The sequence below is a fragment of the Ambystoma mexicanum genome, chromosome 2p (assembly GCF_040938575.1).
Source record: "Ambystoma mexicanum isolate Mex_15411 chromosome 2p, UKY_AmexF1_1, whole genome shotgun sequence".
Taxonomy (NCBI): Eukaryota; Metazoa; Chordata; class Amphibia; order Caudata; family Ambystomatidae; genus Ambystoma; species Ambystoma mexicanum.
The window spans coordinates 698,723,096-698,742,138 of record NC_090923.1 but is presented as its reverse complement, the minus strand read 5'-3'; positions in this window follow the sequence as shown (position 1 = coordinate 698,742,138).

Genomic DNA, 19,043 nt, shown 5'->3' with positions numbered 1-19,043 from the left:
TGCCCCCACGGCTGCAGCGGAAGGGGTGGGTGAGCCCCCACAGGGGCCTGCTACGGCGGAAGACGGTGAGGAGCCATCCAGGTTGGTGGTTTGCACAGAGGAGGAGGAGGCCGACACTGGTGCACACATGGGGCCTGGTGGGAGCATCCCTGCTGGTGCAAGTGGTGCAGTCCAGGGCCAGGGGCAGGAGGCAGCACAGGTCACCGTGGAGGTGCCTGTGCATGTCGCTGTCCCTGACCCTGTGAGTGCACCACCATGCACCAGCAGGGATGCCCCGTCCCAGGCCCGTCCGCAGGTAGAGGGGATGTCCATGTCAACTGACTCCCCTCCACCTGCGGCCGTGGGAACCCCTGGCCGCGTGGAGCAGGTCCTGATTGGGGTCGCGATGCGCACGGCTGTGATTCGTGATGACGTGCGTGCTTCCCGGGAGGAGCACGCACGTCATCACGAAGTGCACCGTGCCGACGTGGCCCAATTGGGATCGGCCATGTTCGGGGGGTTCCTGCATGTGTTGGCCAATCTGACGGCCCTCTCCTCCTCTGTGCAGGCTATCCACCGGTCGTTCTCCTTGCCGTCTTCCGGCCCAGATGCCACCATGGCCCCCTGTGGACCTGCCCCGACCAATGCAGCCAGCTCGGTGGGGATCCCATCCCTGCCACAGTTGGGAGTCGGAGGTCCAGCAGGGGTGGACAACACAGCAAGTGGACCCCAGCAGATGGAAGATGTGCCGGCATCATCGGGCAGGGCACGTGCACGACGGCGTCGGTGGTTACCATCAGCCTGGATGCCGTCGTGCTGGCAGAGGCAGTGGCGTCGGAGGCAGCAGCGGGCTCGACGTGGGAGGCATCATGGCTCAGGGCCATCAAGATCAGAGGGGCAGGCATCGGCCGGAGGGCAGGGCAACCCTGGCATGGCGGTGTGTTCCGTGTGGGAGGAGTTTGGCCAGCGGATAGGTGCGGAGCGGCAGCGGGCGGAAGAGGAGCGGCTCGCCATGGCCAGGGCGGAGATCTCCATGCGTCGGGCATTGAGGCGGGCTGAGTGCCTCGAGGAGGCTCGCAGGGATTTTGGTGAGCACATGGGGTTGTCCCTGCGAGACCTCGGGGCCAGGACAGAGTCCCGCCTCCAGGACATTGACATGGAGTTCGAGGATGCCCTGGCCAGCATCACCAAGTGAGCCGCAGGACTAGTCCGCTGCCTTTGTATATAGTTTTTTAGTTAGTTAGTGCTAGGTTTCCTTTATTTATTTTTATTATTTTGGACCGCTCGGACAATGGACACTTTTTTGTACATATTTTTTTTATTAGTTAGTATTAGGTTTCATTTGTGGTGTTGGGCTCATGGACCCTGGAACATTCCTGTATATATTGTTATTTTTTGGGAGATACATTTTTTTATTTTCTTATTGTTTACACCATGACGTAATGGTTTTTCTTTGATTTCCTACTACATGGTTTTGCTTTGGACAAATTCTATTGATTTTTTAATCCTTTGTTTTTTGGTTTATCATTTTTGTTCTCGGACATGGACCTTTTATTTACTTTGCCACATAGTTGTATGTTTTATTGGTTTACTTAATTTTTGTTTTTAATACATTTTTATATTATCTTACACTTGTGTTATTTTCTCTTTGGTTTCTTACATGTCATGATATGGGTTTTGACATTCACTTGCACCCATTGTGTATGTGTGTGTGACGGACATGTGTTCTTTTGCATACTTGCCTTTGGGGTTGTGTCATGTGATTGCATTCACTATGTGGGTGCATGCAATCCTTGCCTGGGTGTTTGTGCTGGGTATGCTGGCCATTACTGCCATGATTGTGTATCGTCAGGACCTGGGGCCAGGGGGACATGGGTGGGGGCCTGCTGGCAGGTTCCCCACAGTGCTGGGGGTGGTGGGAGACATGGGTGGGGGCCTGGTGGAGGGTGTCCCTGGTGGATGGGGGGTGGGGGTGGTGGGAGACATGGGTTGGACATGGGTGGGGGCCTGCTGGCAGGTTCCCCACAGTGCTGGGGGTGGGGGTGGTGGGAGACATGGGTGGGGGCCTGGTGGAGGGTGGCCCTGATTGATGGGGGTAGGGGGTGGTGGGAGACATGGGTTGGACATGGGTGGGGGCCTGCTGGCAGGTTCCCCACAGTGCTGGGGGTGGGGGTGGTGGGAGACATGGGTGGGGGCCTGGTGGAGGGTGTCCCTGGTGGATGGGGGGTGGGGGTGGTGGGAGACATGGGTGGGGGCCTGGTGGAGGGAGCCCCTGGGGGGTGGGGGGTGGGGGTGGTGGGAGACATGGGTGGGGGCCTGGTGGAGGGTGTCCCTGGGGGGTGGGGGTGGGGGTGGTGGGAGACATGGGTGGGGGCCTGGTGGAGGGTGTCCCTGGTGGATGGGGGGTGGGGGTGGTGGGAGACATGGGTGGGGGCCTGGTGGAGGGTGTCCCTGGGGGGTGGGGGGTGGGGGTGGTGGGAGACATGGGTGGGGGCCTGGTGGAGGGTGTCCCTGGTGGATGGGGGGTGGGGGTGGTGGGAGACATGGGTTGGACATGGGTGGGGGCCTGCTGGCAGGTTCCCCACAGTGCTGGGGGTGGGGGTGGTGGGAGACATGGGTGGGGGCCTGGTGGAGGGTGTCCCTGGTGGATGGGGGGTGGGGGTGGTGGGAGACATGGGTGGGGGCCTGGTGGAGGGTGTCCCTGGTGGATGGGGGGTGGGGGTGGTGGGAGACATGAGCAGGTGTGCAGGGTAGTTCCCTGTGGTGTGTGCTGCCTGCAGGGGCCGTGGAGGGTGTACAGGTAATGCCTGGGAGCACACAGCCAATTCGCGTGTGGAACTTCCCGCGCACCCCTGAAATCCACGTACCCGGCCATATCGCGTGTGGAACTTCCCGCGCACCCATGAAATCCACGTACCCTGACTATTCGCTTGTGGAACTTCCCGCGCACCCCTGAAATCCACGTACCCTGACTATTCGCGTGTGGAACTTCCCGCGCACCCCTGAAATCCACGTAGCCGGCCATATCGCGTGTGGAACTTCCCGCGCACCCCTGCAATCCACGTACCCTGCCATATCGCGTGTGGAACTTCCCGCGCACCCCTGAAATCCACGTACCCGGCCATATCGCGTGTGGAACTTCCCGCGCACCCCTGAAATCCACGTAGCCGGCCATATCGTGTGTGGAACTTCCCGCGCACCCCTGAAATCCACATACCCTGCCATATCGCGTGTGGAACTTCCCGCGCACCCCTGAAATCCACGTACCCGGCCATATCGCGTGTGGAACTTCCCGCGCACCCCTGAAATCCACGTACCCGGCCATATCGCGTGTGCAACTTCCCGCGCACCCCTGCAATCCACGTACCCTGACTAATCGCGTGTGGAACTTCCCGCGCACCCCTGAAATCCACGTACCCGGCCATATCGCGTGTGGAACTTCCCGCGCACCCCTGCAATCCACGTACCCTGACTAATCGCATGTGGAACTTCCCGCGCACCCCTGAAATCCACGTACCCGGCCATATCGCGTGTGCAACTTCCCGCGCACCCCTGCAATCCACGTACCCTGACTAATCGCGTGTGGAACTTCCCGCGCACCCCTGAAATCCACGTACCCGGCCATATCGCGTGTGGAACTTCCCGCGCACCCCTGCAATCCATGTACCCTGACTAATCGCGTGTGGAACTTCCCGCGCACCCCTGAAATCCAAGTACCCGGCCATATCGCGTGTGGAACTTCCCGCGCACCCCTGCAATCCACGTACCCTGACTAATCGCGTGTGGAACTTCCCGCGCACCCCTGAAATCCACGTACCCGGCCATATTGCGTGTGGAACTTCCCGCGCACCCCTGCAATCCACGTACCCTGACTAATCGCGTGTGGAACTTCCCGCGCACCCCTGAAATCCACGTACCCGGCCATATCGCGTGTGGAACTTCCCGCGCACCCCTGCAATCCACGTACCCTGACTAATCGCGTGTGGAACTTCCCGCGCACCCCTGAAATCCACGTACCCGGCCATATCGCGTGTGCAACTTCCCGCGCACCCCGGTATACACGCACACGTTTATTTTTTCTCTCAGCGCGTGTCTGTGTTTGTGGGTACCCCTTTGTACGTCATTTGTCCTGGAGGGCCACAGTATTGGACATTGATCATGTCTGTATATAGGTGCTATTTGTTGGCGCACCTTTTAGCGCACATTTCTTGCAGGCGCAGAGACGCTACCGCCTGCTTTCTTGTGGCGGTCGTGTTTGTGCCTGTTTGTGCCTGTGCGCTGCTTTGAGTGTGCGCTTTTTTGCCCTATTCTATTCCATGAATACGTGTTGTATGCGAGCGTGTGGGCGTTCCGCGCACTTGCCTCCTAAACTTTCCCCGTGCCACCCACATTCTTCCCCATTCCGAGTGTTGTGCCCCATTTTATTCCCCATTCCGAGTGTCCCGCCCTGTGTTCCGCCTACTTTAGAGCTGTGCGCTGCGCTCGGAGTGATAGCGCAGTGGCCGTGGCGCACGACGTTGGTTGACCTGTGCGCCGGCCTGCGCCGCGCGCTTTTTCAGCGCACGTCCTCTGCTTTTCTTGCGCACGGACTTCCATGAATCGACGTGCGCTGGTTTCCCTGCGCTTTTCGCTAATTTTCGGCGCAGCGCACGTATTGGCCCCTCTGCGCCGGGATTTTCGTCGCACATTTATTCCATGAATCGGCCTGATTGTTTTGTCCTTTCATAATGTTTTGGTCATTTTCAGTGGGGAATATTTGGCCTAAAATTCCATAACTTTATACATATATTTGGAACATCATAAGGGATGTAAATATAAACATTTGCATTGGCAACATGGATACTTTTCTTGTATTGTCCCAGCCTGGAGCACAGATGAATGTCTGACGAGCTTGTGAATTTTCTTTGTCTTGGTCCATTCAATGTTTTTCAAGCTAGCAATTATCACTTTCATGTCCTGGAAGTTTATGTTGTGGCTCCCTTCTTAGGGGGAAGCTTTAACTGTGCCAACCGGAATAACCTGTTTTTGACAGCTTGCAAACCCAGCCAAGGCAGTTTAAAACCTTTATTTTCTGATATGTGGTCCTGAATTAAAAGAAACCGGTGGAATAAAATAGCCCATGTATGTATTTTTACCAGCCACAATCCCCTTCACATAGCTAGGTAATAGCAGGCTTTCCTTTAACAGTTTACTTTTTAAACAGGTATTTTTCTCCTTTAGTTTTGCAAAGTCCATTTTTACACATGTGGCGACAAACTCCCCGCATTTCCTTTCAAATTGGATTTTGCCATCTAACTTCCCAATATTGCTTTGCAGCCATATTTATTATCTTCTAGGCAGTAGTTTATTTGAAGCACAGATGCATTGAAAATGACATGGCTCAGATAGCTGGAGTCTCTTTTGAACTATTGAACTTGATGATACATATGTAAAGAAATGAACGCGTTTTCCCGTGCAAGTAAAAGTGAAGTTCCTTGTTGATTTCTCTCAGAGTTTGTTTGACAGGGCCGGTCATTCAGAAATCATGCCTGGTTTTGCTGATGCACAATGAGATAGTGGGCATGGCAGAGACTTATTAATCACAGTGATTTAAGGAAGAACAGATGGAAATAGCATCAGCAGCAGTATTTTAAAGGTGAAAAGTTTCCTTTATAATGGAGATCTTGGAGTTGTCAGCAAAGCAGTTATGCCTTTTCACCCCATTTCTTTTGTATAGGTAAGAACGCATTGGCACACTTCCTTAGTGTGTCCTCTTGTTACATCCTGCGCCTGTGTGCTTGGCACGAAGGTGCAGCCATCTTTTTGTTGCTGCAAAAATGCTGTTTTGAGGCTATAGGGCTCACAGGAGCCAGCACAGTCATTTTGATGTTTCTGCACAAATGCAGCTTGGTGATGTGGGGAAATGCTGTTGAGTGGGTCAATATATCCCACAAAGTGTAGCAAGAGAAGAGGAAATAGAGTCTTGATAGGGAAGAAGACAAAGTAAGGGAATTGAAGAGTTAAAGACTGACTTTAGTGAGACAAGACAAGAGCTTGGAAGACCAAAGAGAGTAGTAAAATAGTAAAAGAGTTGAGAGAAGATCAGTGTGGAAATTAGAAGTTTAGATGCCAGAAAGTGAGAAAGGGGTGGGCTTTACAGATGTTATGAAGGTGGAAATGCCATGAACAAAAGGTGAGAGAAATGTGGCGAGAGAACGAAAGATTAAAATCAAGGTGAAGACCAAGGTTACCAGCAGTAGTAGAAATGGGAAGATTAGAGGGAGTGAAGGAAATGAGAGAGGGTGCAGGATGGGGGGAGAGTGTCGGCTGCATTAAGAGTGAGAAAGTGAGAAGACTTCCAGAGCAGTAAGACAGGCTGTGAGGGTGTGGTGGTTTCAGGGTTAAAGGAAGAGAAGGATAGAAAGAGTTGAGAGCCATCCATGTATAAGGGGTGGGATAGACCAAAGGAAGAGATCATAGCTGCATGTTGTGAGGTGTATAATAAAAAAAGAAGGGCCCTAGAACTGACCCTTGGGGTACCCCATGGTCAAGAGGGAAAGACGTTGAGGTTTTGCCTGCCCATGAGACATAGAAGGTCCAATTAGAAAGATAAGAGCTAAGAGATAAGAAGATAGAACAGGACCCTGAAGACCACATGAAGACAGTGAGGCCAGAAGCAAAGAGTGATCCACTGTGTCAAATGCAGCAGATAAACCAAGAAGAATGAGACAGGAAGAGTGTTTAGAATATCGGGCTGAGAGAAGGGAATTGAGGACAGAAATCAATGCAGTTTCAGTAGAATGGAGAGGTTGAAAGCCAGATTGAAATCGAGGAAGAAGAGAGAGATCATTGACAAAAGATGAGATCTGAAAATACGCAAGATGTTCAGGAAGTTTAGAGAGATAGGGTAAAAAAGAGATAGAGTGCAAATTGGAAACAACAGGGGATTAGCTGTGTTGTTTTTTTTTAAGATGGGAGTAATAGTTACATGTTTAAACGAGAGAGCAAGACAGACGTCAAGAGGCAGGCATTAAAGTAAGAGACGAGGTAGGGTATTAGAAGAGGATAGACCTTAGGTTTGAGAACAGAGGGAATTTGATTGGTATGGGTAACTGTAGGGTGGGCTTTATTAAGAAGATAAATTACATCAGTGTTAGAAATAATAGCAAAGTGAGAGATAAAGGCAGAAGGGGATTATTCGACGTGGGAAGATGGCAGCCTCCAGATCTGAGGCAGCTCAGAGCAAACACTTTACCATGTGGTAATTCCCCTGTTCTGACCATCCTAATTGGCATTGAGACCAAGACCACACCCACGGGGTACAAATAAAACATATCAACATCTTGTTTTTAAAACATCCCCTACTTATAAATTGAGGTCAGGTCACATGGTATATTTACTGTGCGGGTGACAAGAACATATTGCATGCAGTAGTTATTTGTTATCTTCCCTCATTTTGTAGTTTATATGTTGTTCCCCATGTGGTAGATATCCCATCTGATACCAGCTCATAATTATGTGCTATCTTCAAAAGGAGTGTTAATTAGAATACCACATTACCATTCACATCATACTCATATGAGGTCTTATGAAGGAGGCAGGTAATCAGAGAGAGAGTATTGTATGCAGATGACAACAAGGGCGGCATCGATGTAAGCAACTTGCCAAAGGCTGCGTTCGTGCTGGCGCTTTTCAAATCATTATAATGACATGTATTCATAATTACTTCAGCACCAGGATACACATAATGTGTGTGCAATTTATTTCAAAAGGTGGCAACACACATATATTAGCAAACAAGACATCTGTTTTCCCAAAAAATATACAAAGCTTTTAATCTAAGTGTCTCATCAACATGGGTACATGATATGTAAAATAACACAAGAAAAGCACAATCAGATAATACTTAAAAACAGAAAATGAAGAGTTGAAACATTCACATCAAAATAAATAATTATAAACAAGAGTGAAATATGCATAGACATAAACGTGGATAGAATGCAGCTTCACGAATGAATTTACAGTATCCTCTTCATGTGACGGGAAATGAAAGGAACTTCTATGCACAGCGCCATCTTCTTTCCAGAGATCCATCCAGTGTTTTAACATATTCACACTGGGCATTGCACTGTTGATTAAATGCAGGAATTGACTTGCTAGGTGATATCATATATCTAGAATGAACATAGTGGAGCATATTTAAGGCATAGATGGCAGAATAACCCCATCCCACCGCCTCTGAACTTGCACGTTCTGAACACTCACAAGGCATGCTCTGCCTTTTTACTGTCATTATTGTTTGTATTATTAATTATACCTTACCCCTGTCCCCACCCTGTTTGCTCTGTGGGCGCTTTGAAACAGTTTTGCCAATTTTATAAGTGGCTATCAATTTACCAATAAATAAATAAATACGTTTTCTTCAATGTCGTGTTTAGGCTGTACATCACATTCTTAGGCTGTAGAAAGCTTTCCTTCATTGGCCCTGCCATCCCTCGCATTCCCACTGTCCAAGTCCACACACTCTGTGCCAGCGCTCACAGCTCCTTGTGCCACCCTTCACAGTCCTCTTGTGCCAATCTCACTGTGCCTTGTGCCAGCACTCAGAGCCCCAGGCCTCACATTCCTCTGTGCCAGCCCAGATTCTCGGTTGCGCTATGTTTATGTTTAGTATTTGGAACGCGCACCATGTATTCAGAGGCTGACGGGCACGGACTCACACACATAAAACAAACAGCACAGAAAGAGAAACATCTGGATCGTCCGGTGCAATGATAGGGCATTCAGGATAAAGAACTTTAAGAGAAGAGCAGATTCGTAACCTTCTTCTTAAAGAGTTCTGTGGAAGGAATATGTAGTTCTTAACATAGGCGTTAGGGTATTCCAGGCTAGGAGGGCCGCTAGGCCAAAAGGACTGAGCCGTGCCTTATTGGAGTTGCACCGAGGAATATTAAGAAGATTAGCGTTTCTTAGAGCCCTGGTTCTGTGTTTTGTAACAATGGCTTCTGTCAGATAGGTTGGCATTTGGCCCATAAGGGATTTGTGGGTGATAAGAAAGAGCCTAAAGGATACCCTTGCTCTCATCGGATGCCAATGGGATCGGATCGGAAGCCAATGGAGACTTTTTCTTGCCTCAGATACATGGTTTCTCCTCTGGAGGCATTTAACAACTCTCGCTGCCCCATTTTGGATCACCTGGAGATGTTGAAAATCTGATTGCGGGATGCCCACTAGCAGGCTACAGAAATGGTCCAATTTGGATCCTATTATAGCCCTGGCTAGGGTCTCAGAGATTTTGTCAGAGATAAGAGGACACAGATGGTGAAAAAGTTTAATAAAGTAGGAATACATGGAAATCAAGCTATTCACCTGTGCCTTCATGTTCAGATTTTAGTCCAGGTAGATACCCAGAGTTTTCACCTTGTTCATAACCTCAATGATACTGTTGTCTATATTGAAGTTGTTATAATTGGAACCCAATTTCTCAAGTTTACCTGCTGATCCTACGAGCAGAAGTTCAGTTTTAGCGCTATTAATGGCCAGACCCTTTGCTACCATCCAGTGTTGAATCCTTAGATAAACTTTGTTAATATATATTTCATCCTCTTGGCGTGATCCATAGATGGGGAGGATCCATTGCGTGTCATCCTCGTAGTTTGCAAATTTGATTCCCTCCTTTTCAAGCATTTGAAAGAAGGGAATCATAAAGATGTTATAGAAGCACAGGGAAACGAATGCTCCCTGTGGAACCCTATGTAAAAGTGTTGTGGGATTCGCTTCTGCCAGGTCGCTGACGCACACAGGCCCTGTGCTAACCTTCAGCACCCCATGTGACAACCCTCACATACCTTGCGCCATCAGACTAAGTCCAGGCCCTCATATCGCCTTATGTCAGACTTCATTGCCCCCTGGGCAGTCCACACTGTACCCATGCCAGCCCTCAAAGCTCCCTTGTTGCAGCCTCACTGGATCTTGTAGCAGCACTCACTCATCCATTTGTCAGCACTCACTGCCCCCTTTGACAACCCACATAGGCCATTGTGCCAACACACTGCAATTCCGCAGAGCCCCTCTGCCCTAATTTAGGTGCATTGTGCAGCTCTTGGAACCTAAAGTTTCAGCTCTCACGGGTTGGCATCAGCCTTCTCAGACTATAAGCCAAATTACAGAAACTTTGCACCGGTGCAAGTACGAAGTGTGCACGGTATTAGCACTAGGGCAAAGTTTGCCCTATTGTTAAAAACAATGGGACACATTAAAAAGCCATTGCACCTCGACAAGTGCACTTTGGCATATTAAAAGTACCAGGGCAAAAACTGCACTCGTGAAAAAAAATATGCATTTTCACTAAATTATTTAACCACTGCAAAGTTTGGCCTAGTGCTAATACCGTGCAAACTTTGCACTTGCACCAGTGCAAAGTTTCTGTAATCTGGCCCCATATTGTTATACCTCACAGCCCTCTGTGTCAACTCTCAAAGGGGCATGTGCCAACCTTTACGTGCCACAGCCTAATAGCCAGTGACGACACTGAGACATATATTGTTAGATTTGAGATTGGTGCAATCTGTCTGATAGGAACACGGATCTTGACTAGACTCACGTGGCAACCCAAAATACTTGATGACAGCCTTGAACAACAAATATAAAGTACTGTGGCTCGACTTTAGACATGCCCATGGCTGACTGCGCATTTAGTTTTTGTGCGGACAATCCGATTACACACAAACAAACGCACAGCAGTGATACGAAAGAGTACGTTCCAGACAAGAACAACAAAAAAAAGCAGCCATCATTACCATGCTTCCCCATTAAACCGGACCGCTTTTTGTAAAGTAGGCATGGTCTGTAGTGATCCCTGCTCCCTCTGCCTGCATCAGAATACTGATTCAGGCTAAGGCACATTCAATATGGCTGCCCAGAGAATGTTTACCTGCCGCAGGGAGGGACAACAAACACAGCAGAGGTCCTGCTATGTCCCTGTGAAGGATATCAGAGTCAAAAAGGTGCAGATGTGCACAGATCACCACAGCACTGTTTTCAGACGTTTTCCAACATCTGCAGCATCAAACATCCCCAACAGAATAAGCATGACAGCGTTCATTAGTCGGGAGGAGACGCTTTATTTCTTTTAACTCTAAAGTATTAGTCACTGCAGTGCCACGCACCTCAAGGAGTTCAATTTGAATGACACTACATCACAAGGAACTACATTGCGACCCTCCACAACCCATTTCACATTTATAGTCAGCACAACTCAGTTTTAAAGGTTTATTTTTCCGTGCAATCCAGACATGTATTACTTTTGGAGTGATGCAAAGGCCTGGTCCCCGAAAGATGGAGCCTCAATCCTGGTGGGAACGTCTCTTCCCTCCACCTTTTCATGTGACATTGACAATTCGCAGGGGCTATTTCATATTGTGGTGTGTGCTATATAAATAATATTGTCAGAGTTTTATAAAGCACTTCATGTCAGATTCAGTAACACTTCTAAGGGGTGAGGTAATTAGGTACCTATTCGATGCCAATTGGTACCTCATTTAGGGACCTCAGAAAGATGATGGGTTGAGATTGTCTTTCTGGGCTTTTTACCTGTGTCCTGCACACTAACCAAAGATGGCAGAGACAAGTGTTTACCTCTCTCGTCTGTCTTATTCTTTGCTTCTTTCTGCAGTACATCTGTTGGGCACACTGGTGTGGCCACAGTTTACCTTTTCACATGAGCACAGAGAAGGGATTAATGAGTGATATATGGCGACAAACAAAATCAAAACAACAAATGATTATGAAGGCTCATGATGTCTATTTTCAAGAAAACGTATTTAAAGTGCATATGGTTAAATATAAAACCTTTTACACTTCAACCTAGTTTACATTCAGAGTAAACGAGTAAGAGATAAACATCACATGTTTTGTACGAAAATACTATTATATTAACATCTAAATTATGTGTCAATTCATTCAAAAACGTGGATAATGAGAAAATCAGAATAATTAGACTCAGCTAATAATATAGCAACATTAAGTGACCTAAGTGCATGCAGACAATAATGTCTCCACTTCTATCCATATATGATAATCTTCTGCAGTTACAACCAGCGATAAATTACAAACAAATTTCGTATAAGAAAATGTTTAATGTTTCCCAAATTTGGGGCAACGAGTTAGACAACGAGTTAGAGCATGTCGTGAAGTTTCAAGAAATGTCCGACAGCAAATTTTGAATTCAGAGGTATATTAAACCAAGCACCAATGTGGGATTATGTGGGGAGAATGTTAAAATCCATTCACTTAATAAAACATCTAAAATGGGAATCATTTACTTTAATAATATAACAGAAAGGGGAGTGATATGGGTAGCATTGCTTTACATACACTACATGCTATTTTTTGTGGCAAATGTTCACAGGTTGGTAATACGTTCCAATCTAAGGCTTTGGTTTTCATTTCCTTTATGCATGCACCATGGTTGGTAGATGCTGCAAGAGTGCAGCCAATTTTCCATGAAAGTTCTCACAAGTTTCTACAAACTTGCTTAATGTCTTAGCCTTCATCGATTTACTTTTTATCATATTTGCAAATAACCTTAATAATGGCTTGTCGATATTATGTTGCGGCACATTTTTTGCATAATGCTACTACGGGCTATCTTACACAAAGTATAAAAAGAAGTGAGCCCTAACTCACTCTGAATAGCTTCAAAAGGGATGGACCCATGAACGCCAAGCACAGAGCCACCATGTTTTCCCTCTATATGATGTAACCAAGCAATATGCCTTTCAGGGAAGTTTTCCATGCCATAAAGAATGCCTGAGACTATACCGGTCTTGAATATCTTCAAAAGACCCCCATTGGAAAAGCCACCCTTAGAGGCTATATAGCTCATTATAGCTTTAAATGTTCAAAGAGCCTTTGGAACCTTGCAATTTTCCAAGTTAAGCCTGCTTGTATTGCCATTAAGGGGAACACCAAGATGCAAATACGTGTTAAAGACTTCCATTGAATCATCATCAATTTTCGCACTTCTTTCCATGATCAATAATCAGTATTTTTGTTTTTCCCAAATTCGATTTAAGATTATTCACTTTAGAATATTAGGATAATGCATATAATGATCTCTGAAGGCCCAAAGGTATTCGATCCATAATCACTGTGTCGTCCCCGTATCAGTGCCACGTGATAGATTGGGAATTAATATGTGGAGGAACGTTTTTACAAGCTTGTAATGCCTCATGCATATCAGCTACTTCTAGGTTATAGAACAGGGACGGCAAAACACACCTCTGTTTAAGGACATGATTGGTTTCAACAGATGCAAATAGGAGACCTATAGCGGTAAACCAGTGACAGAGGTATCTTCATATATTTGTTTGATAAAATGGAGTAAGGCAGGATCGATTGCCCATGTTTCCAGTTTCCTGTAGCAAATGACACTATCGAAAGCGCCTGCATAATTAATTTAGCAAAGGTATAACCTCCAGCCTTGATTAGCCATCGTTGAATGAATGAGGTACAGTAAGGTCCAGACGTTATGCAATGTGCCCAGGCATTTGCAAAATCCTGTCTGTTTATGTTATTTTTATAAGATGACAATCTGTGGCCCAGACATTTAGGGGCCAATTCATGGAGCAAACGTGCAGCGAAAATCTTGCCGCAAACCAGCGCAAGCGTGAAAAAGAAAGCGCACACGTATGCGTGTGATTGATGGAAGGGCCTGTACGTGTTCACTGCGGGATGTACACCAATCCGAGCGTGGCGTGCATGGGCGCACACCTCACAGCAACATCCCTAATGCTGTGCACGACGCGCACAGGGAAAGCGCACAACGTCAGCGCACACACCAAAAATTGGGTGGGACATGGGGTGTAACACGCGAATGGGGAACAACGTGTGAAAAACTGGGGAAGTACTGCAGGGAAATACACATAATGCCCACACGCACGCGAACAACAAGTATTCATGGAATCGAATAAAGGAAACCCGCGCATGCTAAAAGACGCACACAGGTGTCAACACGTCCGCCATACGAAGTCAGGTGGAAGCGTCCCTGCGCGCACTATAAAAGTGCGTGCAAACAACAAACACGTATATACAGCTACGATGAATGCTCCATTTGTCGCAGCACTGATTGTGGGAAACTGCAGGAGAAGGAGAATAGCCAGGCCGACATTTTTTTTCCCCAGACCAGCCTTTTTGCGATGCCTGACGACCAGGTCTATGGCAGGTATAGGTTTCCACATTGTATCATCCTAGACCTGGTCAGGGAGTGGGAAGATGACCTTAAATCCCCCACCCTGTGCTCCCAAGCATTGAGCCCCTTGGAGAAGGTGCTCAATGTCCTGCATTTTTTGTCCACTGCGTCATTTCGGCAGACAACTGCCATAGTGGGGGGGGGGTCTCACAGGCCACGCAGTCAAGCTGCCTACACCACGTGTTGGCAATCATGACTGCGTGCCCCTCAGTCCACAGGCACATATACATGCCCAGAACACCCGCAGAAAGGCAGGCCATGGTCCAGGACTTTTACAGGGTGGCACACTTCCCCAAAGTGCTTGGTGCCATAGATTGCACCCATGTGGCCCTACGTCCACATAGGGGCACTGAGCACATCTATCGAAACCGCAAGCACTGGCATTCCATCAACATGCAGGTTGTATGCAATGCCAAGGGAATCATCACCTCTGTCTAGACAAACTACCCTGGCTCTACCCATGACAGTTTCATATACAAATTGTCTGCCCTGAACCGGGCTCTGGAAGCTGGGAAGCATGGCATCACATGGCTCCTAGGTGAGTACAAATGCCTGTGCACAGACATGCATGTCACACACAGACAAATACACAAACCCAACTAATCACAACCATTATCACCTCCCCAGGGGACAGTGCCTACCCTCTGAGCAACCACATGATGATGCCAATCCGGAACCCCACCACATCACCCCAGGTAAGATACAACACTGCCCATATTGCAACCAGGGGCATAGTGGAGTGCACATTCGGAGTGCTTAAGTCACGCTTCCATTCCCTTGACCGCTCTGGAGGCCAGCTACTATATGCACCCCCAGTAGTGTGCAGGATCATTGTGGCAGCATGTGTCCTGCACAATGTTGCAACACGGCAGGGTGTACCGGTGGACATGGTGGTGCCCCCACATCCCCAACCACAGGCACAGGTGCTGCCCATGTGAGGGGAAGGGCACGTGGCGAGGCAGCCCGGACCCAGCTTGTGGCCAAGTTTTTCACCTAAACTCCAACCCCTGCGGAGTGCACACAGGCCTGGCACACACCAGGTGACAATCAATGATGACAAAGAGACAGTCAACTGTCACAACCTTACCACCCTGAGGATGTTGCCATGGAAGTGCTACATTGTATGCATCCAAAGCTACTTAAACATAACCAATCCCGTGTGACCAAAAGGAACACATGCAAGGTGTGTATCACACACCCCCGCAAAACAGGCCATGGCAATCCCTGGTATGTCACCCAAACCCTCCCAACCCACATCATCCTTGTCTGCCACACCATGACATGGCATGCAATAGCAAAAGCCCAACACATGACCAATAAGATACAAAGTGACATGTGATAAATGGAAAGTGGCTGAGACAATGACGCCTGACATGGAATCAAATGAAATGACTGACCAACAACCTGTACCAAGTCATACACAAATGCCTTCCACCAGTGCTAGCCTGAACACAACACTGAATGCCTGTTCACATGCACATTGGGTAAGGCAAAATCGGTGTCCGGTCAATTGGTCGAAAACATTCTGGTCGACTGCAATTTGGTCGACACCATTTGGTCGAATGCCAAATGGTCGAATTTTTTTTTTTATTTTATATATGTGTTTTGTGGGTTTTCGTGTGGGGAAAAAAAAGAAAAAAAGGGGGTTGGGGGGGCCCCCCAAAAAACCAAAAAAGGGGTAAAAAAAAAAAAAAAAATCGATCATTTGGCATTCGACCAAATGGTGTCGACCAATTGTCCTGTCGACCAAATGTTTTCGACCAATTGACTGGTAACCGGCAAAATCACTACTCCCGAACCCGTGTGCTGTGTGTGTCTCCTGCAACACACTGCTCAGCACACAGCACAGTGAGCAGCCATTGTGTTGGGGATACACCTTGAGCATCACATGAAAAGGACAAACAAAATAAATAACCTATTGACGCATGTACAGGATCCCCATATGGTAATTGACCATGTGCTGCAGGGACACAGCCTGCCCGAGAAGGCAATCTGTGTGCACCTGTGGGCATGGAAGTGTGGTTGTACGTGTGGTGGAGCATTGTGCAACTGTGTGTGTCAGTAGGAACATGCACTCAATATAAGCATGTGAAATCAAGTGACCCTCAGTGTCCTGTACACATCACATGTGAACATTGCCCATGTGTACACCCCAGCATGTCAAACCACACCAATCCCCTGACACCTGAAACGTAAACACAGCACAGGAACAGGCATTTTTTTTTTATTTATATTTATATAGCGCGCAAGCAGCCCAGGGGCATTGAGGTGCTGTTACTTGCAATAACTTAGTTACAGGGTACAGGCAAGATAGTGATTGTTGACACATTGTGAATACTACAAAACATCATGCTGTTGTTACAGATATTGCATTTGGTCATATATTACAACTTATATGATAAGTATTCATGCTGATGTGACGGGCCTTATGTGAAGAGGGTAGTTTTCAGAGTTTTGCGGAAGGTGGTGAGGGAGGCCTCACCTCGGATAGTGGGAGGTAAGGCATTCCAGTGAGTGGGCGCGAGATAAGGGAAGCTGGATCCGCCCGCTCTGACTCTTTTTACTAGTGGCACAGAGAGCATGTTGGTGTACGGTGATCTGGTTGGCCTGGTAGTGGAGACGGGGTGGATCCTTTGTGAGAGGTAGGCAGGAGCAGTGAGGTGAATGCACTTGTGTGTCAGTGTCAGGGCTTTGAATACAATCCTTTCCTTTATTGGGAGCCAGTGGGCTAGTTTTCTGGCCTCCGAAATGTGTTCTCTTTTAGCAATGCCTTTGGCTGCCCGGAGAGCATTCTTTTGTATGACTTGTAGTCTCTCTAAGTTTTTATTGGAGGTTCGTAGAAAGAGTACTTTGCAGTAGTCTAGCCTAGAGCTGGTGATGGCTGTGGCTATGTTGGTGCAGTTCTCTTTGGAGAGAAAGGGTCTGACTGCGTTGATAAGTTTGGCATGATAAGCAGCTGTGGAGGCTATTGCGTTGACTTGTCTATCCATGGATAGGCTGCATTGACCAGCAGAACACATCATGTACATAGTACCCCAGAATTACAATGTCAGAGAGTGCCCATACACTGTAGCTCAAGCTTACTGTCCAACAAAAAAAGGCCCTCTCTCATATACACATCACCATGACCTTCGGAACAACTGTGTCTGGGGTATGTAGCCTTCTTCCTTCTAGTCTACCTGGCTACAGGATCCCCTTACCCCTTGGTCTTCATTTTCCAACTTGCATGTAAATAGGGTCCAGCCCCCTCAGAGGCCACCTTGACTGGTAAAAATACCATATTGCAGAGAATTCCAAGGAGCCCATCCCCAAACCAGGGAAAAAGCCCCTAGGCACCAAAAAACCCTGGAAGAGTCTCCAGTAGATGACTTGAAGTTGCAAAAAATGTCCAAGCACATGTACAAGCAGAATGCTAGAACAACCAAGGTAGCACAGTTCAACAATGGTTCAACAGGATGGGTACCATATTAGGACACAATATACAATGATGATGCAACAACTGATGGGTAGTGTCATAGCTCCGGTCACCAGATGGAGGAGTGGCATGAACAAACCACCCTCTCTGTGGTCTGGCCACCTGCAAGGTAAAACTTACAGAGGCCGCCGAAACCCCGGCGGGGAAAGAGGGTCAGGGATATGTTGTTTGGACAGGCATTGGTATTCAGGATAACCAGAAAGAGATGCAAGAGAGAGGAGTTGGATTGGCAAGGTAAAGTAGGCAAAATACAAAATACAACTATTGACAATACCACATACTGAAACAGAGAAACCATGTTCATCATGTACGTTGTACCAAATGAGTCAAATGCAAGCCAAACAGAGACTTATCTCTGGGATGAGTGCTGGCCTCCTGCCTGCACACTCTCAGGTCCGGTAACAGGAGCAGTTCAAAGCTGAAAAGAAAGTGTGAGTTAGTAATCTGTGTGTGTTTACAACACACACACACCACACCATTCATGCCCCAAAGTAAGTGACTTCTCCACAAACACTCTTGTCTGCTGCTTTGTACGTATACGTTAGCTTGCCCCCATGATGGTTCATACACTGTCAATGTATAGCGAGGTGCGACTTCAGTACAAGTCGTGTTCTGGCAGACGCGGATTTCAATAGGTAGTGCACGTGGCAATTTGCACATGCAAATGATATGTACTGCACACAAGTCTGTGCCTCCCTGGGTGTCCCTGTGAGCTGTATTAGTTTCTGGTTAGGAACGCTACTGTGCTAATAACTCAGCTTCTATGGAAAAGGGGGGACTCGAGGATATGTGTGATGGCCCCTGCATGTGCCCCTGATAACTTGTAAAGCTACTTGGCATTTGTCCCTCAACGCATTTTAGCTGTACTGTGCGCTTCTACAACAATGCCTGGCCAAGCTCCCAGCACTGGCGCTACTTAGCATGCATGTGCAAGTGGCCTGGTAGAAGTTTGGCTGCGATGTGGCCCCTTGTGCTGCTCACCTTGCTTAGAGCTCCTGGAAACACATCTGCTGCTGTCGGATGTCTGAGCACAAGCTCTGTGCTTCTGCTTGCACACACATGCGCACGTCTGCACCACCGAACGTGGGCAGGTTTCAGTAGTAGTTGGCCCTGTGTCTGCTGGCAAAGGTAGTGTGGGGGCTCATTTTCCTGCAGAAAGGGCATAACAGATATTAATAAGGCTGGAAAGTTCCCTGTGTGTGTGTCTTCATGCTGGTTGTCACTGGGCCATGTTAGAGACCTACATCCAAACTCCTCCCACCATCAGTGTGACTTTGACAGGCAAAGGGTGCAGGCTACTGTCTACAGCATGAAGTGCATCAGGCACATATACAGGCAAGAAAAGAACATACATCACAA